The 25000-nt window shown below is 44.3% G+C and overlaps 1 protein-coding gene across 4 annotated transcripts in view; it reads left to right on the top strand.

The window, feature by feature from the left end:
- The window catches only part of Ino80 (chromatin-remodeling ATPase INO80), a 278764-nt gene that overhangs the window by 83692 nt on the left and 170072 nt on the right, over window positions 1-25000 (top strand). The gene's annotated exons all lie outside the window — the stretch shown is intronic.

Raw genomic sequence — 25000 nt, 5'->3', positions numbered from 1 at the left:
AGTTGCCCGCTGCCCCAAGGCACCAGGCAACGGTCCCCGGGTTCTGAAGAATTTCCGGGTTGGTGGGTGGTAGCTTATGGTACGGGTGGGGACATGCATGGTGTGTGGTGAGTAGCGGGTCTGTTTCGCTTGTGGTTCGTAAGATGCGGACCCGTGAAGTCCGAGCACACAGGGCACAGGAGGCGATTTTAGTTGCAGCCCAGCATTTTTTTTTTTTTCGGGGGAGGGGGCTGCTGCTATTGTTTGAGACATGTTACGAAGAGGCCCTTAGATCGTGGTTGTACAATCTGTACAGAGGTCACTACTCTATCGTGTAGTCGATGCTCTCGCCCATTTCTCGAATTCACTCTTCGTGAACTTTGTACACAAGTTCTTGATATCGTTTTTTTTTCTTTCTTTCTTCATGACCACGATTGACCTGAAACAACTTCATCATATTTTTATTTATGTGTGTGTGTGTGTGTGTGTGTGTGTGTGTGTGTGTGTGTGTGTAAGTAATTACTATTCATATTTAATGCGCGGGACTCGATTTTTTTCTTTATACCCTGTGTACACGTGGTTGTGTATGTTCACCACCATGGTCTTGGATCACGTGTTGGACTCGTGATTGACATCTATTTCTCTCCCGGAAGAGAGCTCAGAGCTCATATGACCGATCTGTTGGTAATGCTGTGACCTTTCACACACACACACACACACAACTCCCTGCCCATGAGAGTTGGAGTAACAACCCGCAGCGCAGCGATACTGAAATTATTTCAGCCCTGGGTGGGATTCGAACCCGTACCGCCGTAGTGGCAGCCGAGAACTCTTACCACTACGGTACGAGGTGTTTGCGTATGTGTGTGTGTATGTATGCGCCAGAGTTGTATGTATGTGTGTATGCATGCCTATGTCTGAAGATTACCCCCATGCTCGTGTATGTACCAGTTGTTTCGAATATTGTAACTAGGTTTTTCATACATGTGTATACCTGCATACCTGTGTATATTCATGCATGCGGTATACATGCAGTATTTATATATATATATGTATATATATATATGTATATATATATATATATATATATATATATATATATAATATGCATATATGTATCATCCACAATGCACTTTAATTCTAAACCATCAACATCGAGAAACTCGAGGAGGCATACATGCAGAAATTGAAACGTGGCACAGCCAAGGACCCGAACCTCCGCTAGCACGTGACAAGTGATAGTGACTTAACCGATTGCGAACATACATACTTCATGTATATATGCAAACATGCATGTATATGTATGCATGCACACGTACGTGTATACAAACACATGTGAATGTGTGGATGCATACACACATATACATACGTACATAAAAATATACATGCATACATTTATAGACTTGCGTACATACATATATACGTACATGTGTACCTGCATACATACGTACATAAATATATATATGCATACACTTATAGACATGCGTACATACATATATACGTACATATGTCCATGCATACATACATGTATAAATACATATACATATATAAATACATAGTAAAACCTTGCTCTCAGATTTCAACAAAACGTAGAAAACTGACCGAAAATGACAAAATTTTAAACAAATAAATAAGAGAAGGGAGGAATATGAATATAAATATAATTAGATAACAAAGAAGAATCATGGTCCAAAGAGCATTATATGTGTATTCGGTTATGTTGATTATAACAAATTATGATATACATATTTATTTACGTACAAATTATACTTCTGTTGTACTCTCTTCTTCTTTATGCTCTTTTACTCTTTAGCTCTTTCTCTCTCTCTCCCTCTCTCTTTCATCCGATTCTAATATCAGTTACAGCTTAGAGACCCAATATGATTTAGAATATCGATCCATTTCATAGATTAGAATCGTTCATTAGCCAAACGTTTAATCAAACGTTATCAAGTGTGGATTGATCCAGGCTCATTTATTCGACATTAATTTTGAGGAGTTGGTATTACTTTGGCGGGGGGGGGGGAAAGGGGGGGAGAGTATGTGGAATGCGCCCAGTCAATCATTGCCCAATGTGGAAGAGGAAGTAGGAGGTTAGGGGAGGTGGGAGGGAAGGGGGAAGGGTAGGGGAGGTGGGAGGGAAGGGGGAAGGGTAGGGGAGGTGGGAGGGAAGGGGGAAGGGTAGGGGAGGTGGGTGGGAGGGGGAAGGGGAGGGGAGGTGGGAGAGAAGGGGGAAGGGGAGTGGAGGTGGGTGGGAGGGGGAAGGGAAGGTGGGTGGGAGGGGAGGGAAGGGGAGGTGGGGAGAGGAGGGGGGAAAGGGAGATAGGCAGGGGAAGGAAGAAAGGGAGGTGGGAGTGAGGGAAAGGAAGAGTGGGAGAGGGGAGATACGGAGGGAGGAGGGGAAGAAAGGATGGTGGTGGTGAGGGAAGGATTGGGGAAGGGGAAGAAAGAGGGGAAAGGAAAATAAGAGGGAAAAGGAGGTGTGAGTGAGGGAGCGGAAGGAGGAGTAGGAGAGAGAGATGGGTAAGAAGAGGAAGAAGGGGGAGGGAAAGGGAGAGAGAGAGAGAGAAGGACTAGGAAATGAATAGAAAGACGGTGGGATGAGGGAGGAGTGCGAGGAGGAGGAAGAGGGAGGGGAGGAGGGAGGTGGGGAGGAAGAGGAGGAGTGCGTAGTATATTAGGGCAATCGTAAGTCATCCAACTTTGCTTGTTAAACGCCCGGAAAGGCATCAACGCATTGCATGATGGATGATGACCCCGCGACCTGGGCACCTGGGCCGCTTTCGGGTCTCCCCCCCCCCTGCGTTATACTTGGATAGAAGCGCTGGTGAACTAGAGCTCCCCACCCCTTTCCCCACCTCCTTCATTTTGTCATAGGTGCCGTCAAGTGATTTTATTCTTATGCCACTCCCTTCTCGATGAATCATTTCCATTCCCTTCCCCCCACTGGCCTCCATACCCCCCAGTCTCTCACCCCACCCCCCACCCCTGATGTTAACCCTACCGGGAATCAATCCCCAGCAGGCTGGAATCATACTGACATGATTATTATTATTACTATTGATTTCCTGATTATTATTCATGTTTTTGTATGTGTGTGTATATATATATATATATAATATATATATATATATATATATATATGTGTGTGTGTGTGTGTGTGTGTGTGTGTGTGTGTGTGTGTGTGTGTGTGTGTAAGTAATTCACCATGGTCTTGGATCACGTGATCGACAGGTACTACCCTCCCGAAAGAGAGCTCAGAGCTCATATATGACCGATCTATGGGTAATGCACCTGACACACATTCAACTCCTCGCCCACGAGAGTTGGAGTAACGGTTCGCAGCACAGCGACACTGAAATTATTTCAGCCCTGGGCGGGATTCCAACTCGGACCGCAGAGTTAGCAGTTGTGAACGGTACCACTGCACCGTCGAGCCGTAACAGTGTGTGTGTGTGCGTGCATATATAAGGTTCTTAAATGGATAGGCATATACTGTAAACTAACTGTATTACAGTATATTGTATACTTACAGTAGACTAAGATTTCTTTTAATTTCTCCATAACTGTGACGTGCATGAATATATATATATATATATATATATATATATATGTATATGTGTATATATATACATATATATATATAAATATATATATATATATATATATATATATATATTACAGGTGAAAAATATAATCACACATTTGTCAATAACGTAGAAACCACTGTTGGAGTAGAAAAGACTGGAAACGGGGAATCTATATATTTCGATTGCAAACTGCAATCCTCTGAAGAGGATTGCAGTTTGCAATCGAAATATATAGTTTCCCCGTTTCCAGTCTTTTCTACACCAACAGTGGTTTCTACGTTATATATATATATATATATATATATATATATTATATGTGTGTGTGTGTGTGTGTCATAAAATCGTCAGGCGACAGCCAGAAAACATCCTTGAGAATGGTTGCCATTATGTACTTGTTCGGAGTCTTCCAGAATGAAATATGTGAAGTTCTCCACGGTGCCATATAGGGGGGGGGGGGTCAGAGGCCGGGGAGAGATTTGTCTCATTTGGTGAGGGTGTGTGTCCCCCTCTCCCCATACACTCGTACACATAGCTATTGTGGAATTGGTTGACCTGGAGACGTGTTGGCTATGGTTGACCCCAAGTACGATATAGCCATAAAAAAAATATTAAAAAAATCTGAAAGTTTTGAGAACTTTGGAAAGTAATAATTTCTTTGACAAGTGATACATTGCCTTGTAGCACGTGTGTGTGTGTGTGTGTGTGTGTGTGTGTGTGTGTGTGTGTGTGTGTGTGTGTGTGTATTTACTGACAAAATAATCCTGGAGACGTGTTTGTGTGTGTATGTGTGTATTTACTGACATACAAAATTAATCCTGGGGACGTGTGTTTGTGTGTGTATGTGTGTATACTGACATATAAAACTAATCCTGGAGACGTGTGTTTGTGTGTGTGTGTGTGTGTGTGTACACGTGTGTGTGTGTGTGTGTGTGTGTATGTATGTATGTGTGTATTTACTGACAAAACTAATCCTGTCGACATGTATGTTTGTGTGTGTACAGTATGTGTGTATGTCTGTATTTACTGGCATACAAAATTAATCCTGGGGACATGTGTGTTTGTGTGTGTATGTGTGTATACTAACATAAAACTAATCCTGGAGACGTGTGTTTGTGTGTGTATGTGTGTATTTACTGACATATAAAACTAGAGACATATTTGACCACTGAAGCATTCCATTCGTTGGGTAATAAAAAGATCATCTGGCGACAGGCTATTGTATCTATCAGAGAGGTGTGGTTGACTAAGGACGAGGGGGGAGGGGGGACAGAGGAGGGGAGAAGGGGGCAAGGGGGGGTCAGGATTTATGGCAAGTGACTGTGTCTCATGAATACAGAAACAGGACTCAGGTATGTTCGGCGCGGCGAGGAACTGGGTCAAACTCTGGTGCCAAACTTTTGTCTTCGCTGATTATAGTTGGGACCTGACATCGAACACCGCTTAAGGCGGACCTCATCTATATATGCAGCGTGTTGTGATTCACCGCCATGCTCCCGGACCACGTGCTGGACACGTGGTCGATTGTTGATGAGAGCTTAGAGATTTGATAGTTTAGTGTATGGGTGATGTTGTGGCCTACACACATCCACACACACACACACACACACACACACACACACACACACACACACACACACACACACACACATACACACACACACACACACACAAATACACAAAACACTAACGCACACACTAACACACACACAGACATGCACAGACACACACGCGCGCGCGTCACAGCATTACCCATAGATCGGTCATATATGAGCTCTGGGCTCTCTTCCGGGAGGGGTATAGCTGTCGATCACGAGTCCAACACGTGATCCAAGACCATGGTGAATCACACACACACACACACACACACACACACACACACACACACACACACACACACACACACACACACACACACACACACACACACACACACACACACACACACACAGACACACACACAGTCATAGATCTATTCCCTATGTCCAAGGGGGTTAGTAACGGTTTGCAGTATTAGTGGAGCTTCTGGTCATGCACTAGTAATCGCTCTATGGTGTGGCTAGAAAGGTGTGTTCTCATCTAGAAATGCTTTGACTTGATCCATCATTACCATGTTAGAAATTGAATAGAAATTGGTCTAGCGGCCCCTACACTATCGGTAGTATTGAAAATACTATCATCTCCCCCCCTCCCCCCTCATCCTCTGTGGGGATCTTCATCACTGTCCGTATTCTGTCAGTATTGTGTAGTATCAATACTGGTGTAGGACGTCTCTCTCCCTTCTTTAATTTCTTTCTCTTTCTCTCTCTCTCCTCTCTCTATCTCACCCTCTTCCTCTCTTGTACTGAGGTCGCCTCTCGACCGGATATAAAATCATCAGCCGTTAGCTAGAACAAAGCGAAGAGCCTGCGCTATGATGCGCTCAGCGACTGCCCAAACCGGCACCTGTACCCTATATACTTGGGTAGCCAGTTCGGGGGCATTGGGAATGGTACCCGGAAGTACTTGATTTTATTCGTTTCCGTGGGGGCTCCACATTGATAGCGACGGGCTTGGTTGTCCTTTTATTATTGTTATCATTATTTATTTTTATTTATTTATTCTATTTTTTTCTATATAATTTTTAATTGATTAATTAATTAATTTGTTTCATTTTTCTACCTTATCTGCCGGAGTGGTCCTCTACGGATATTATATATATATATATATATATATATATATATATATATATATATATATATATATATATATATATATATATATATATATACACGCGCGCACGCACGTGTATGGTCACAGCATTACCCTTAGATTGTCATATATATATATATATATATATATATATATATATATATATATATATATATATATATATATATATATATCACCAATCTAAGGGTAATGCTGTGACCATACACGTGCGCGCGCGCGTGTATATATATATATATATATATATATATATATATATATATATATATATATATTTATGTATATATTATTCCTTTTTGTTCCCTTGTGGGATATGTTGATGTGAAATATGAGGCACTGGGTCGAATGGAGGCGTCAGTCCACGTAATCGGGTCTGATCAGACCCGGCGGGTTGGGGGTGAGGGTGGGCGTGTCACGTGTTGTCCAGTGCCGGTGTCACCTGCCAATTACGTGTCACCTTCTTGTCGGACCACGTCTCAATTACCTTTGTTCCCTTTGCCGCCGCGTATCTAGGTTGACTTATAACTTTACACACGTCTTAGGACAATTGCCTAAGGCCTACCTTTTTTTTTTTTTTGTGTGTGTGTGTGTGTGTGTGTATACTGGTATGACACTTGTCTAAGGGCTACTTTTTTTTTTTTTTTACTGTTATGACATTTGTCTAAGGCCTACGCTTTTATTTATACACTGGTCGTCTTTTGAGACGCGATGGAGTGTTTCCAGTATTGAACACTGAACGTCTTTCAGGACATGCTGATGTTCACATACACATACGCACACGCATGAACATGTACTTTTGTGTGTGTGTAATTGTGCAGGGGCCATATATATATATATATATATATATATATATATGTATATATATATATATGTATATATATATAATATATATATATATATATTTATAGATATGTAAGAAATAATGTAATTCTCTAAATATCCTTCGGTGTAAATTTAACATGTGTAACAAGTTAATGTGGACATTTGTACTTGTATGTGACTTACACTTAAGAATAATGTCCTTCTTCGCGTTCTTCTTCTTCTTCTTCTTGTTCTTGTTCTTCTTCGCGTTCTTCTTCTTCGAGTTCTTTGTTTTCTTCGCGTTCTTCTTCTTCCCGTTCTTCTTCTTCGCGTTTTTCGCGATCTTCTTCTTCGCATTCTTCGTGTTCTTCGCGTTTTTCGCGATCTTCCTCCTCCTCCTCCTCCTCCTCCTCCTCCGGTGGCCGAGCGGGTTAGGCCGTCGTTACCTGCGGCGAAGGTCTAGGGGGTGACGGTTCGAACCCTACCACCGGCGACGTTGAACCAAAGACATGGTTCATTGAATTCCACTTTCCAAGTCCTCTGTAAGGGTCACCGTCCTAGCCTCGCGATTGGGGGGAGTTTGTGACGTTTAGCCATCATCATCATCATCTTCATCATCATCATCGAGTGGGGCGTAAATAATCTTCATTGGGGCTTGTATAGCCTTGATGACGTCGTATTTTCTACAAAGGTCTTCTAAGTTTGTTTACCGTGGAATTAGGGTGCATATTTGATGACCACAACTTCGCCAAGAAGTTTGGGTGGCGTCAATATTTTTAATCCCTTTGATACCCCCGGGGGAGAGGGGGAGGGAGGGGGAAGGGGAGGGGGTGGCACGGGATTGAATTAAGGGGTAAGGGGTACCCGGTATTGATGGGGTCAAGCGTGTGGGGCTCATCTAAAAATAGAATTGGTGGTTCTTGTATGTACTGCCTTTTGGGGTGTGTGACACACACACACACACACACACACACACACACACACACACACACACACACGGATCGGGCAGTATATGAGATTTGAGATCTCATTCGGGAGAGTAACTGTTGATCACATGACCAACACGTGATCCAAGACCATGATGAATCACAGAGCCGGGAGTGGGGGAAGAGATTCAGTGATATACATACATGAAAATTATTTACATGTTTTGTGTTTATATATGTATACTTACACATACATTTGTGTTTTGTACATTTTATCAACCACAATACACATTAATTCTAAGCCATCAACATCGAGACTCGAGGAGGCCAACATGCAGAAATTGAAACGTGGTATGTCCAAGAACTCGAACCTGGACTAGCACGTGACAAGTGTTAGTGACTTAGCCCATTGCGCCATCAAGAGAGATATAAGTTGAGCGCAACTTTTCCTATATATTTGTATGCTCGAATTACAAATTTGTGTTTTGTGTTTATAATATATTTACTCACATAGCGATAATATGCACATATGTGGTTACTCGCTTTCCACATTTCGCATATGATCTCGCACATGTGTTCGCGTTGTCGTCAGATGATAAGGGAAGGACAGACGGTTGGGGCAAATGGACAGCATAGATGAAGCACGGACGGGGAAGTCCCGTATGGGCTATTGATTGCAGTCAACACTTAAGGGAATATGGGGACACCCCTACGGACCCGAACCTTTTATGATTGGAGACTAATCTCTATTCTCTCTCTCTCTCTCTCTCTCTCTCTCTCTCTCTCTTGTCCATCCCGCTACTCTCCATAGGGTATCATTCCTCTATTTATCATTATTATTATTTTTTGTTTATTTATTATTTTGTTTGTTTATTTTGTCCCCAAGGATAGAAGCGCTGGTTACCAATTTCAAATCACCGGACTGGGAAGGGGCAATGATCGAGGTGGTGGTAGAGATCTATCCATATAAATTTTATTTGTTAATTTATTTATTTTACATGTGTATTGTGTGCACATGTCTTCGTTTATGTATATATTGTCCCCTCCTCTCTCTCTCTCTCTCTCTCTCTCTCTCTCTCTCTCTCTCTCTCTCTCATGTGTAGGTGGTTGGAGAAATGAGGCCATAGTCAGGGAAAGGGGTTAGGGAGGTGGGTATGGGGAGGTTATTTTGTCAGGAATAACCAGCGCTTCTTTCCATGGGGGGGGGGCAGTATCGCAACGAAGTGATGGATTCATAGAAGTGGTCAAGGAAAAATTTAGGGATTTTTTATTTTTGTTTTATTAAAAAAATTTAAGGAAATATTTTGTAATGAATATCCAGCACTTCTTTCCAATTGGGGCAATGTCGCAACGAAGCGATGGAGTCATAGAAGTAGTCAAGGAAAGATTTAGGGATTTTTTTTTTTTTTCTTTTTTTTTAAGGAAATATTTAGGAAGGGTGGCAGAACTGAGGGATGGGCAGAGGTAGTAGTCATAATGTGATCAATTTTTTTTTATGATCATTGTTATTATTGTTATTATTATTGTTATTAATATTATTGTTATTATTATTTTTATTATTATTGTTATTATTATTATTATTATTATTATTATTATTATTATTATTATTATTATTAATGATTGCAGTCACCAGTGACCCGAAAAGCCGCTTCGAAGTTTCAAAATTAAATATTTTTTATTTATTCTTATTTTATTTATTTATTGTTATTATTGTTTTATGGTCGCAGTCAGCCATGACCCAAATAGCTTCTTCAAAGTCGAGAGTTATCTTTGATAGCTTTACATATTTTATTCTGGTTCCCTGGAGTTCACACTACCCCGATGGGGTCTGCTCCCCCGACCCCCACATTCCATCCCCAACCCCAAAATCCCCACCTTTCCTTCCCAACCCCCCAAAATCCCCACCGTTCCTCCCCAACCCCCCAAAATCCCCACCGTTCCTCCCCAACCCCCCAAAATCCCCACCGTTCCTCCCCACCCCCCAAAATCCCCACCTTTCCTCCCCCAACCCCCCAAAATCCCCACATTTTCTTTCTAACCCCCGAAACCCTCACCTTCCCTCCCCAATAACCCAAAACCCCCACCTTACCTCCCCAAAACCCCCAAATCCCCACCTTCCCTCCCCAAAACCCCAAAATCCTCACCTCCCTCCCAACCCCCAACCCCTCCCTTCTCCACCTTCCCTCCCCAACCTCCTAACCCCCCAACCCATCCCTTTCCTCCCCTTCACTCCCTCCCCTCATCCCTTTCATAAAGTTCAGAATAAAGTATGTAATGGAAACCGCTCTGTTGAACAAAGCCGATTGTAGGTTACCTGAATTATTTATTCAATTGGATGTATTTATTTTAATATATTTATTTTTGTTTATTTGATTTATTCTATTTATTTGTCTATTAATTTGCATTATTTTTATTTATCATTTATGTTTATTTGATTTATTTATTTATTATATATATTTATATTTTTGTGGTGGTCGACTTCTGTTCAGCAAAGGGCGTGACTGAGGAATGAAGTTGTTTACAGGACTCGAACAAAGGGGTTGGATGGGGTGGGAGAGAAGAGGTGGGGGAAGGGGTGGGGAAGGGGGAGAATAGCTGAGCAAAGTAGGTCAAACTTTGGTGAACAAATGTGCAATCAAAGTGAGATTTGTTGCTGACAGCTTTTTGATAGTCGTGGGCACGATGTCTGTCTTTGAGGCGTATTTCCAAGTCGTTGTGGTGATTGTCGCGTATTTATTATTCATTACGAAATCTTAACGCTCAAAGTTTAGTTGTTGTTGTTGTTTTGTTTACAGGTATATTTATATATATGCTGTTTTTAAATAATTAGATTGTGGAATTATTATTCTTTAATTCGTTATGCTTCAATTTTTTTTATTTACATTACGAAATCTTAACGCTCAATTTTTTTTTAAATTATTTTTATATATTTACCTACTTATTTATTTGTTGCTTTTAAATAATTAATTTATTGAATTATTATTCTTTATTTCTTTGTACTTTCCATTTTTATTTGTATCACTTATTTATGTATTTATTTTGTATCAAATATTCTCGAAATCGACCTGACGTCATAAACTCCTCCCACAATTGAACTCTTGCCATAAGTTGTTCGTTGGATTCTTGCTGTATATCATTCATTGGACTCGTGCCTCTTGTTCACATGTTATTGTTTTGTTCATGAAATTCATGTCACGTGTTCATTGGGCTCGTGACATTTGTTATTCATTGGATCCCGACGTTATTCATTAATCTTGTACATTATTGGTTTTCCTGTGTTAGAATACGCGCGCGCGCACACACACACACACACACACACACACACACACACACACACACACACACGACTCGGTGGCGCAGTTGGTAGAGTGCTGGACTACCAGCATGGTGGTGCTCGTAGTACTTGGTTCGAATCCTGCCCAGGGCCGAAATTATTTCGCTATCGCTGCGATTCGGGTCGTTACTCTGACTCTCGTGGGCAGGAAGTTGGGTGTGTGTGTGTGTGTAAGGTCATAGCATTACCCATAGATCGGTCATACGAGCTCTGAGCTCTCTTCCGGGAGGGAAATAGCTGTCGATCACGAGTCCAACACGTGATCCAAAGACCAAGGTGAACACCTCGTGGCGCAGTGGTTAGAGTTCCCGGCTGCCATTATGGCAGTCCGGGTTCGAATCCCACCCAGGGCTGAAATAATTTCAGTATCGCTGCGCTGCGAGTCGTTACTCCAACTCGTGGGTGGGGAGTTGTGTGTGTGTGCGTGCGTGTAAGGTCACAGCATTACCCATAGATTGGTCAAATATGAATTCTGAGCTTTTTTCCGGAAGGGAAATAGCTGTCGATCACGAGTGCAACACGTGATCCAAGACCATGGTGAATCACACACACACACACACACACACACACACACACACGGATCGGGCGTATATATGTACAGCGCAAATATTATATTCTGGTCTCGCCAAATATTATTCATAATTTCGCCAAATATTATTCATTGTAATCCCGCCATATGTTATTCACTGTAGTCTCATCATATATTATTTATTGTGGTCTCGCCAAATATTATTATATTTTTGCTAAACGTTATTTAATGTAGCCTCACCCTATGCTGTATTAATCATTTTAGCCTGTCCATATATTATTCATTACATTCTCGCCAAATATCATTCATTGTAATATCGCCATATATTATTCATTTTGATCTGGCTAATTAGTATTAGATTTAATCTCGCCAAATATTTTATGTTATAGTCTCGCCAAATGCTATTTGATGTAGTCTCTTTATATATTATTCATTTTGGTCTGTTCAAATATAATTCATTATAAATTCGCCAGATGTTATTCATCATAGTCTCGCAGTATATTAATAAATATAATATCACAAAACATTACGTATTGTGGGTTATGGCGTATATTATTCATTATGATCTCGCCAAATATTTTGTAGTTTTCCCTAATGTTATATAATGTACATACATATGTACCAAGAGGTTTTTCCACCTTACAAGGGAGGTAGCCAAAGTCAAAAGGCATAAATCCACTCCCACCCATTTCATCCCCACTCATTCCACTCCCATCTACCACCCCTCCATCCCTCCCTGTGATTAATATATGGCGGACAGACCACAATGAATAACAGGGTGAGATAACATTATGTAATATATGGAGAGTCTACAGTAACACATGGTGGGATTTATGTCTATATATATATATATATATATATATATATATATATATATATATATATATGCAAAGTAGACCACTTGGAAAAAACTAACGAAGCAGCGCGCTTTCGTATATTACATCTGATGTAATATACGAAAGCGTGTTCTTATTAGTATATGTATATATATATATATATATGTATATATATATATATATGTATATATATATATATATATATATATATATATATATAGATATATAATTTAATCTCGCCATGAATTATTGTAGTCGTCTCTCCATATATTATATAATGTAGTCTCACCCTATGTTATTCCTTGTGGTCTGGTCGCCATATATTAATCACTGTTCTCTTGCCGTGTATTAATCATTATCATGGGTCTCGGCGCGCGGAGGCAGTTTTCCTTGACGCTTCGAGTGGACGAGATTAATTAAGTCTTGCTCGCGTACCTGTGTTCTATACGACGAATACGCTGGCTAGGACAGGCGCGTGTTTGTGCGATGGACATGTATGTATGTATACCTCCCTTATAGGGGGGGGAAGCTCTTGGTAGGTTGATATATGTATGTGTTCTGTACATATATGTGTTTGCGCTGGATACATATATGTGTTTGCGCTGGATACATATATATATATATATATGTATGTATATAATGTGTGTGTGTGTGTGTGCATTGTACATGTATGTGTTCGTGCGCTGTACATATGTGTTTGTGCGCTGTACATAGTGTTTGCGCTGTACATGTATACGTGTTTGCCAGGTACATATATACGTGTTTGTGCTCTGTACTTTTATACGTGTTTGTGCGCTGTACATTTATACATGTTTTTGAGCTGTACATAAATACGTGTTTGTGCGCTGTACATATATATGTCCTTGTGTATTATAGTTGACACCTGTTATTGCATCTGTATCTACCCGTTCATGTATGTATGTATGGGTGAAGTAATGGTTTGCCTCCTCTCTTAGAAGGGAGTTTTGATATATTTATATATGTATGTGTATGACTATGAGTATACTGCTAAGAAATAAAGATAATATAGGACAGTAGAAATGTGAATGAATTCACTAGGGGAGGTCACTGGGCACTGTGTATTGCACTATGTGAGGTTTCTCACATTGATTGATTGATTTATTATTATTTATTTATTTTAGGATTAAGTTTGTACTTCTGGGTATACACAGACAGGATGCGGTAGTCGATTTTATTAACTTTTTGTAAGGGGTGTGGGAGGCGGCTACCCGGGCAGGTGGGTCACGATCCCCCCCCCTCCCCCGGGGGGGGGGGCGCCTAACGAGCACGTAACGATTACTCTCGTGATTATTCGTTTTTTTTTTTTTTTTTTTACGTGAACGCGCGTGCAACCACACTTATACACGTGCACAGTTCGAGCGTACATACGTACACACGCTCTCTCTCTCTCAGTCACTCTCTCTCTCTCTCTCTCTCTCTCTCTCTCTCTCTCTCTCTCTCTCTGCATGAGTTCAAAGCAACCACTGGATTGATTTTTAAAAGCAATTAAGGAGATGGTACGCAAAGCGTTTCGTTCCTGTAAAAGCCGATCACACGCGCGCACACACACACACACACACACACACACACACACACACACACACACACACACACGTAAATGCGTGTGATTGTCCATTACAAAGGCGTGGTTGCGCATGCGTGCAATTTCGTGGACAATTGCAAAGACACTGTCATTTATATATATTTATATATACACACGCTCTCGTTGACACGCCCCTGTAATTACACACATGTGCACAGACAGGCTGAGGCTTGTGTGGTACAGATGTGGACCTGTAACCTTAAAAACGTGCCTATGTACACGCTTAATGAGAGTTAGTACATGTTGGATTTTTTAAATTTATTTATCTATTTATTTATTTATTTTTAAAAGGGGTTGGAGTTCGTCAATTTTTATTATCTTTATTATATATTTATTTTATTATTTATTTATTTATTTATTTATTAATTAAGGGCTTATTCTCGTACGAAGTCCATGGGCACCGCCATACTTAAAAGTGGAGGCAACTGTACTTAACAATCCCTTTCCCACGCCATTCCTCTTCCTCCTTTTCTTCCTCTTCCTCCTGTTTCTCTTGGTCCTCCTCCTCTTTCTTCTGCTCCTCGTCGTCCTCTTCCTCCGGCTTCTCTTCGTCCTTCTCCCCTTCCTCCTACGCTTCTTCCTCCTCCTGCTCCTCCTCCTTCCCCTTTTCCTCCTCCACTTCCTCCTCTTCCTCCTCCCCTTCCTCCCCTTCCTCCTACTCTTCTTCGTCCTCCTCCTGCTCCTCCTCTTCCTCCTCCACTTCCTCCTCTTCCTCCTCCTCTTCCTCCTCGATTCTGCGTCACCTGCTTCTCCGGATACGCGATATATGACCTAATGATACAGGTATCATAATCAAATTCCAATCAATTGCTAATCAGAACCAATCTTCCAGTGTCCTACTGATTGAACGATGTGTGCACACCTTGGTCACTGCCTTAGTCTTCTCCTCCTCCTCCTCCTCCTCCTCCTCCTCCCCCTCCCCTGCCTCCTCCTCCCCCTCCCCTGGTTCCTCCTCCTCCTCCTCCCTCGCCTCCTCTTCCTCCCTCGCCTCCTCTTCCTCCTCCCCGCCTCCTCTTCCTGCTCCTCCCCGCCTCCTCTTCCTCCTCCTCTTCTTCCTTCTCCATCTCGTTCTTCTCCTCCATCCCCTCCCTCTCTTCATCCTCCTATCCCTCCTCCTCCTCCTCCTCCAGCCCCCCTCTTTCTTTTCCTTTTTCCCCTCCCTCTCCTCCGTCTCCTCACTCCTCCATCCCTCCCCTCCTCCATCTCTCTCTCCCGCTCTCGTTCCCCTCCCCCCTCTCTCTCTTCCTTTTCCCTTTTTTTTTTCTTCTTTATCTTCCTCATCCTTTCCCCACTCTCCGTACATTTCCCCCACCCTCCCTTTTCTTCTCCCTCTCCTCCCTCCCATTCTCCTCCCCTCTTCCCCCCTTCATTTCCTTTTCCTCTCCTCCTCTCTCCTTCCCAACCCCTCGTCCTCTCCTTCCCTTCCCTTCCCTTCCCTTCCCTTCCTCCTGTATATCCTACCTGTCTTACCTGTGCCCCTCTATCTACCCCTCCCTCTCTTCACCTTCCTCTCCTCCCTTCCCTCTCCCTCCCATCCCTCTTCCTCCCCTCCATCTCCTCCCCTCCGTCTTCCTCCCATCCCTCTTCCTCCCCTCCCTCTCCTCCCAATCCCTCTTCATGCCCTCCCTCTCTTCCCCTCCCTTTCCTCCCCTCCCTCTCTTCTCCTTCGTCTTTTCTCTTCCTTCTCTTTCCTTCCCTCTTCCTCCCCTCCCTCTCTTCACCCTCCTTCCTTCCTCCCTTCCCCCCTCCCCCCCCCCTCTCTCTCTTCCCCTCCTTCCCTCCCCTCCCCCCTCCCTCTTCCTCTCCATCCCTCCCCACCCCTCCCTCCTCTCCCCCCCTCCTCCTCCCCTCCTTCTCTTCTCCTTCGTCTTTTCTCTTCCTTCTCTTCCCCTCCCTCTCTTCACCTCCCTCTTCCTCCCATCACTCTTCCCCCTCCCTCTTCCCCTCTCTCTTCCCCCTCTCTCTTCTTCCCCTCTCTCTTCTTCCCCTCCCCCTCTTCCTCCCCTCCCTCCCTCTCTCTTCACCTCCTTCTTCCTCCCATCACTCTTCGCCCCTCCCTCTTCCCCTCACTCTTCTTCCCCTCCCCCTCTTCCCCCCCTCCCTCTCTCTTCACCTTCCTCTCCTCCCTTCCCTCTCCCTCCCCTGCCCCCTTATCCTCCCCTCCCCTTCCTCGTCATTCCTCCCCTCCCCTTCCTCCCCTCCCCTTCCTCGTCCTTCCTCCACTCCCGTCCCTTCCTCCTCCTCTTCCTCCTCCTCCTGGACTTATCCCGTCGTCTTTTCGTGGCACGGGGCCCTTCCTCCACCCTTGTTCCTTTCCCATTCGTGATTGGGGGCCCGGGCTTACCCTGCTCCTGTCAGTCCCTCTCCTCCTCCTCCTCGTCCTCCTCTTCCTCCTCCTCCTCGTCGTCGTCGTCCTCCGCTTCCCCCTCCTCCTGCTCCTCCTCTTCCTCCTCCTCGTCGTCGTCCTCCGCTTCACCCTCCTCCTCCTCCTGTCACTCTTTTACTCGTCTGTTCCGCAACATTTTTTTTTCTTTTTTCTTTTTTAGTGTGTTGCTTTTTTCTCTCGTGTTCTCACATTTTTCCCATTTTCTTTGTATTCTCTATTCTCTCTCTCCTTCTCTCTCTCTCTCTCTCGCTCGCTCGCTCTCCTTCTCTCCCTCTCTCCCTCTCTCTCTTGTCTCTTGATGGTTGTGTTTGGTGTGAATTTAATCGGTGTTCATTGGACTAGTGTGTGTGTGTGTGTGTGTGTGTACGTGCGCGCGCGTGTGTGTAACATATAAGAGTAACTTCCAAATTTTCCGTGAAAGATACTAAATTGAACCGTCGATTGAGGGAGACATGAGAAGGTGGGAGTGAGAGAGAGGGGGATGGAGAGAAAGGTAGAGAGAGGGGGGAGAGGGAGAGGGAGGTAGAGAGGGGTAGAGAGAGGGGCAGAGGGAGGGAGAGAAAGGTAGGAGGAGGGGGAGAGGGGCAGAGAGAGAGAGAGGTAGAAATAAAGGGACAGAGGGAGAGGTAGAGAGAAAGGGAGAGGTAGAGGGAAAGGAAGAGGGGCAGAGGGAGGGAGAGAAGGGTAGGAGGAGGGGGAGAGGGACAGAGGTAGACGAGAGAGGTAGAGAGAAGTGGAAAGGGGGAGAGGGAGGGGGAAAGAGGTAGAGAGAAGGGGAGAGGGGCAGAGGGAGGGAGAGAAGGGTAGAAGGAGGGGAAGAGAGGTAGAAAGAAGAAGAGAGGGGCAGAGGGAGGGGGAGAGAGAATGGGAGAGGGAGAGGGGTGGGGGTAGGGGGAGAAGGGCAGAGGGAGGGAGAGAGGGGTAGGGGAGGGGGAGAGGGGCAGAGGGAGGGGGAGAGAGGTAGAGAGAAAGGGAGAGGGGCAGAGGGAGGTGGGAGGAGAGTCAATGCAGCTGAATAAAATTGTTTAATTGGCACCTTAGATAACGACCGCAATTTATAAGACAATGGGTACTGTAGTAGTGGTGGCAACTGTACTTACGGTATAACTGTAATTAAGAATATAATGAAAGGCAACACATGGTGAATTGATATATCAGGACGTCATGTAACTACTGTATTTTTTTATTTATTTGCTTAGTTATTATGTATTATCTAATTTTATTTCGCAATACCTTGATAGAGACCTAATTAATCTGACTTTACATGATTATATTATTATTATTATTATTAGTATTATAATATTTTTATTTTATTATTTTTATCATTATTATTAATTATTTTATTTTTATTTTATTATTGTTTTATCATTATTATTAGTTATTTTATTTTTATTTTTATTTTATTTTTATCATTATTATTTTTTATTGATTTTTTTAACTTGCCTCTATCCTTACCGGGTGGTACTTTGGGTGCCGCCAGGCGATTTTATTCATCTCCGTTGCATCCCTTTCGACATTGCCGGGATTAATCAGAATGTCACGTTTCATTTTTATCACCGAGACTGTAATCAATAACGAGAACAATCTCTGAAACGAGTGAGTAACAACAGTCATTTATGAAATGAGTTAATGACATATAATGCTACGCGTTTCCTCCTACTACCCTACCCGCCACCTCTCCCTCCCTCCTTCCCTCCCTCCCTCCCTCCCCCCATCCTTCCCCTCCCCCTCCCTCCTCTCCTCTCTTTTTCTCTTTCCATGGTCTGTGTATGCTACCCACATAGTCCTTTCTCTCTCTGTCAGTTTCCTTCTATATCTCTATGTACCCCCACCGCTCTCTCTGTCTCTATCTCTCTCCTCTCTCACTCTCTCTCCCTATCTCTCGACCCCCCCTTCTCTCTCTCCTTCTGCTCTCTCTCTCTCTCTCTCTCTCTCCCGCTCTCTATCTCTCTCTGTCTACCAGTCCTTATTACATGACTTTATTCTCCCCTCCCTCCGCTTTCTGCTCTCTTTTACTTTACTTTTGTCTCTTTTTTTTCTCAATATCTCCTTTCAAATGTATCTCCTTCCCTCCCTCTCCTCTTCCTATTTTCTCCCCAATTTCTTTTGTTCCCCTCCTCCCGTTTTCTATTCTTTTTCTGGTTTCTCCTTTCTCTCTCACTCCCCCCCCCCTCTCTCTCTCTCTCTCTCTCTCTTTCTCTCTCTCTCGCTCTCTCTCTCTCTCCCTCTCTCTCTCTCTCTCTCTCTTTCTCTTTCTCTCTCTCTGTTTCCATATTCTCTGGCTTCTGTCTACTTCATGATTGTTTGTGTATGACAGTCGTATCTGTCACCTTGGTGTTGTTCCTTAATCCGCTGACACCGGTTCGAGTTCCGGGCTTTGAGTGAGATTCGCTCTCTCACTCTCTCCCTCCCTCCCTCTCTCTCCCTCTCTCTTTCTCACTCTCACCCATCCACCGAACTCGAACACTCCCGTCTCTCTCTCTCTCTCTCTCACTCTCTCCCTCCCTCCCCCCTCTCTCTCCCTCTCTCTTTCTCACTCTCACCCATCCACCGAACTCCAACACTCCCGTCTCTCTCTCTCTCTCCCTCTCTCCCTCCCTCTCTCTCCCTCTCTCCCTCCCTCCCTCTCTCTCCCTCTCTCTTTCTCACTCTCACCCATCCACCGAACTCCAACACTCCCGTCTCTCTCTCTCTCTCTCTCTCTCTCTCTCTTTATCCTCAGGGATAGAAGTGATGGTGAATTATCGGCATCGAAATACAATACAATCCCCTCACGTCTCTTCCTCCTCCTCCCCACCACCTCCTCCTCCTCCTCCCCTCCTCTTCCTCCTCGTATGGGGTATTGATTGTATGTTTTATGCAATCGATATTTTAGGGACTGTATTCTTGTGGCATCCCTATGGACCAGAGTCACGCACTTTTTTTTTTTTTCAATGCTGCCCCCTTCGTTATTCTGCAATATTTTTGTTCTCTCTCTGACTCTGCAGGTTTTTGCTGAAAAACGTCTTCCTCCTCTTCCTCCTCCTCTTCTTCCTCCTCCTCCTCTTCCTCCTCCTCTTCTTCCTCCTCCTCCTGTTCTCTCCCCTGTTTCTCCTTTTCTTCTTCCTCCTTTTCTTCTTTCCCGTTTCTCCTCCTCTTCTTCCTCCTCTTCCTCTTCTTCTTCTTTCCCGTTTCTCCTCCTCCTCTTCCTCCTCCTACGTCTCTTCTCTCCCCTGTTTCTCCTTTTCTTCTTCCCCCTCTTCTTCTTTCCCCTGTTTCTCCTCCTCTTCTTCCTCCTCTTCTTCTCTCCCCTGTTTCTCCTCTTCCTCCTCCTCCATCGCTTCCTCCTCCACCATATCTTCTTCGTCCTCCCCATCTTCCTCCCCCCCACCACCTTTTCAGCCTATTCCTTCCTCTTCCAGCCCTCCCTTCCTCCTTCTCCTCTTTCTCCTCCTTTTCCTCCTTCTCCTCCTTTTCCTCCTTCCTCTCTTCCTCCTTCCTCTCTTCCTCCTTTTCCTCCTTCCCCTCTTCCTCCTAGTGCTCTTCTTCCTCCTCTTCCATTTTCTCCTTTTCCTCTTTCCACTCTTCTTCCTTTTCCTCCTCCTCTTCATTTTCCTTCTCTTCCTCCTCCTCCTTTTCCTCCTTCCCCTCTTCCTCCTACTGCTCTTCTTCCTCCTCTTCATTTTCCTTCTCTTCCTCCTCCTCCTTTTCCTCCTTCCCCTCTTCCTCCTACTGCTCTTCTTCCTCCTCTTCCATTTCCTCCTCTTCCTCTTTACCTTCCACTTCATTTTCCTCCTTCTCCTCCTCTTCCTTTTCCTTTTCCTTCTCTTTCTCCTCCTCCTCCTCCTCCTCCTCCTCCTCTTCGCCTTTTATTTCCATTCAGTCACTTTTGTCGTCCGTTGCGGGCATTTATTTTCCCGCCTCTTGTCCTTTCAGTCTTCCCCGAATATCTTGTCGTTCCTCTTTCCGTTCTCTCTCCTTTCTCCCCTTCGTTGAACTCCCTTCTCTACCCTTCCTTTCACGCTCCCTTCTCTACCCTTCCCTTAACGCTTTCTTCTCTACCCTTCCCTTAACGCTCCCTTCTCTACCCTTCCCTTCACGCTCCCTCGTGTACCCTACTCTTCATGGTCCCTCGTGTACCCTTCCCTTCACACTCCCTTCTCTACCCTTCCCTTTACGCTCCCTTCACTTTCTCTACCCTTATTTTCACGCTCCCTTCTCTACCCTTCCCTTCACGCTCCCCTCGACGCTCCCCTCTCTACCCTTCCCTTCACGTTCCCTTCTCTACCCTTCCCTTCACGCTCCCTTCTCTACCCTTCCCTTCACGCTCCCTTCTGTACACTTCCCTTCACGCTCTCCTCTCTACGTTTCCCTTCACGCTCCCCTCTCTACCCTTCCCTTCACGTTCCCTTCTCTACCCTTCCCTTCACGTTCCCTTCTCTACCCTTCCTTTCACGTTCCCTTCTCTACCCTTCCCGTCACGTTCCCTTCTCTACCCTTCCCGTCATACTCCCTCGTGTACCCTTCTCTTCACGCTCCCTTCCCCACCCTTCCCACATGACCCTTCATGGTTCCCTTCAGAGTCCCTCTCAGTTCCCTTCACCTGACGTCATTCTCCCCCCCATCTTCCCTACTCCCCTTCTCTGGCCTCCCCCCCCAGCCACCTCATCCTTCCCCCCTACTCCTCCCTATATACCACATAACAGTTTCTAGAATGTCCTTCCTCCTTCTCCTTCCCCCTTCCTCCTTCCCCCTTCCCCCTTCCTTACCTGCATACCCCTCACCCCTACTTCACCCACTCCCTTCCCTTCCCCTTCCCTCGTCTCCATTTCCCTCATCCACTCCCTTTCCTTGTCATTTACCTTATTTCACCTTTTATTTTTCTCCCCTTCTCCTTTGCATTGTCCTCCCTTCCTCTCCCTTCCTCTCCCATTTCCTCCCCTTTTTCTTCTCTTTCCTCCTCCTACTCTCCTTCCCCCTCCCACTCTTCCTCTCCTTCCCCCTCCCCGTCTCCCTGCCCCTTCACTTCTTTCTCATTCCCCTCTCCTTCCCCCTCCCTCTCCCTCTTTCCTTCCCCCTTTCCTTCCCCCTTTCCTTCCTCTCCCCCTTTCCTTCCCCCTTTCCTTCCCCCTTTCCTTCCCCCTTTCCTTCCCCTCCCCATACCCCTCCCTCTCCCCCTTTCCTTCCCTCTCCCCCTTTCCTTCCCTCTCCCCCTTTCCTTCCCCCTTTCCTTCCTCTCCCCCTTTCCTTCCTCTCCCCCTTTCCTTCCCCCTTTCCTTCCCCTCCCCATACCCCTCCCTCCCCCTCCCTTGCCCCCTCCCCCCTCCTCGTCTCCCTGCCCCATCCCTTCCTCCCCTTCTCAGCCAGGCCTTCCCCCCTACCTCCGTCTCCTTCCTCGTCCCCCTCCCCCTCCAAATCAGGAGTGTTCGGGCGGAAGTTATAAATTGATCGTTTAGAAGCATAGCAACTACCGCAGCCACAGCCAGCTCCCTCTCAGCCGCCACCGCAGCCGCCATTACCGCCGATAAGGCAGCTTTAACCCGTTCCCCTCCCCCCGATCGAGTGTGTCACGAAGATGAATAAAATCACGTGACGACAGACAGTGTAGATGGAAGAGGACCGTCCGGTATGTAAGGGGAGCTTAGTGTCATTGGGTTGCCATGGAGACGAATAAAATCGTCTGGCGACGACAAGAAGAAAGTTAAAAGTAGATTTTGGTCATTTTCGTTTGTGTGGCATACTCAAATTGATTGTTGAAGTCCACAAAATGGACTGCGAAAGGAGAGACAATTTAGTTTAAAAAAAAGTCTTCAAAAATTAAAACATTAAAGACTGAATAGGTTTAATGTACTCCATATTCAAATTGATTGTTCAAGCCCACGAAATGGACAGTAAATAAGACTGCGAAAGGGGAGACAATTTAGTAAAAAAAAAAATAATAATAATAAATAAATAAAAAAGAAATAAAAAATAAAGATTGAATAAGTCAATAGTAATGTTTACATGTACTCCATATTCAAATTGATTGTTCAAGTCCACGAAATGGGCAGTAAATAAGACTGCGAAAGGGGAGCCCATTTAGTCCAAAGAAAGGCGTCTTCAAATATTGAAGGTTAAATGGATGAATGATGATAATTGTTTCCTCAAGAATTACTGGAACCCGCGGCCCCACAGTAGTTGGCAACGGTCCACGATCATTCACCGGTTGTCAGATGTCCTTGTGTGAAAAGATGAAGTTGGTAGCACGTAGACCGAGTATCAGCCTCTCGGGGCTGCACTTCCAGATGGGGTGTGTGGATGGTGACGGGGTTTTGATGATGAGTTGTGAGATGATTCTCTCTCACGTACATTTTATAAGACCCGTCATTGGCCCTAGGAAATTAGTTATTGAACATATGGAGTAACAGATGAAAGCTACAAAACCAAATGCATTGTGGAAATATTTATTTAATTATTTTTATCGATAGACGTAATTAATTTTTTATATTAATTTATTTTTATTTTATTATTATTATAATTATTTTTTATTTTATAATTTATTTATTTATTTATTTTATTTTTTATTGTTGGGGTTAGGGAGGCGTCTTGATTATATTAATCACCCTGATTCTGTGTACGTAATTTCGTGATTGAAATCTGTATTTATCGCTGAATATATATAATCCCTCCCTGATTTCAATCTGCATGGTGTAATGTTATAAGGTTACGAATTTGCGTGCGCGTGTGCGTGCGACGCCGACGCGCCGTGTAAATAGTATCCGCCCTGGCATGCATCAGCGTGAGAGAGAAAGATAGAGAGAGGGGTAGAGAGAGAGAGAGAGAAGGGGGGATATAGAAGAGGAGAGAGAGGAGTTATATAGAAAAAAAAGGAGAGAGAGAAAGAGAGAGAGGGGGAGAAGGAGACAGAAAGGGTGGTAGATAGAAAGAGAAGGAGAGAGAGATAGAAAGAGGAGAGAAAGAGAAAGGGGAGAGAGAGGGTACAGAAAGAGAGGGGAGATAGAAAGTAAAGGAGAAAGAGAGAGAGAGATGGAAAGAGGAGAGAGAGGGGTGGGAGATAGGAGAGAGAAAGAAAAGAGAGAGGAGGAGATAGAAAGGGAAATAGGGAGAGAGAGAGAAAGAAGGATAGAGAGAGAGAGGGGAGGGAGAGGAAGAAGGAAAGAGAGAGAGAGAAAGGAGAGAGAGGGAGAGAGCTGGCCAGTTACGCGCCAACAAGCAATCGATACGCTAACGATCATATGGACATGACTAAGCGACTGAGGTTGGTTTCACAACTGAAGAGGAACAAACAGACAGACAGAGGTCTGTCCAGGTTAGCTAACTTGACGCAAGCGTGTTCGTGGGGGTGGGGGTGGCGGGTTCGGCCATAGTGGTCCCATGCTGGACCGGCTTTTTTTGCTATGGTTATGTTATTGTCATTCCTTAGAGTGTCTGACCGAGCAGTTCCGTCTCTCTCAGGAACACCATGTCTAGTATGGGGTTTTCCCCACAAATCCCTTATAAAGTGAATTGTATTAGCGTGCATGATTGTGTACGATGCAGCCATCCATAATGTCTTGTATAGTTTGGGGTGAAGTGTTGCATCCTGGACAGTTATCTTCTGTGCGGTCATCCAGCTTCTTCTGGTAACTTGAGAAGGGCTGGATGGTGTGGCCGCACCGCAGCCTGGCCAGGTGGAGTCTGTCCTATCAGGGGTGAGAGGATTCAGAGGAATGGATATCTGGGGGTCAGGAGTAGTGATGCAATATTTTTTTTAACATTTTTTTTTATTTTATTTATTTATTTATTTATTTATTTATTTTTATTATTCTTTTTACACTGCCAAAGTTGCACCTGTTTTTATATACTCAATGTCAATATATCAGCAACTTTTTTTCTTTTTTTTCATCACTAGTCAGGAGTTGCTGTGGCTGAGTGTCGTTTTCATCAATTGCTTATTTATGTTTTTGTTGTGACATGCATGAGGGGACGGAGAGGGGGGGGTTGCCGATTAAATGAAGCAGCCTTGCTGTAGATGTGCCGTGTCTTGCTACATTACTTCTGACCCAGGGGCAGTGTGTGAGATGCAGGGATGACCCGTCATCCATGAGGAGCTAAGATGAGAGGGAGGAAGGGGTGGTGGATGGGGGTGGAGTATGTGGGGATGAAATGGGTGGGAGTGGATTTATGCCTTTTGACTTTGGCTACCTCCCTTGTAAGGGGGAAAGAGCCTTTGGTATATGTATTTATTTATTTGTTCATTTATTTTTATTTATTTATTCTAAAGTAGCGTTTCTGAACCATCAATGGAAATCCATCATTGTCGAGTTAATTGAAGGGAAGAGCAGTTGAGGG

The sequence above is a fragment of the Oratosquilla oratoria genome, chromosome 7 (assembly GCF_046742065.1).
Source record: "Oratosquilla oratoria isolate Oo_2021 chromosome 7, ASM4674206v1, whole genome shotgun sequence".
In the NCBI taxonomy this organism is placed as follows: Eukaryota; Metazoa; Arthropoda; class Malacostraca; order Stomatopoda; family Squillidae; genus Oratosquilla; species Oratosquilla oratoria.
The sequence above is the reverse complement of the archived record's forward strand: the minus strand, read 5'-3'. Positions and strand labels throughout refer to the sequence as shown.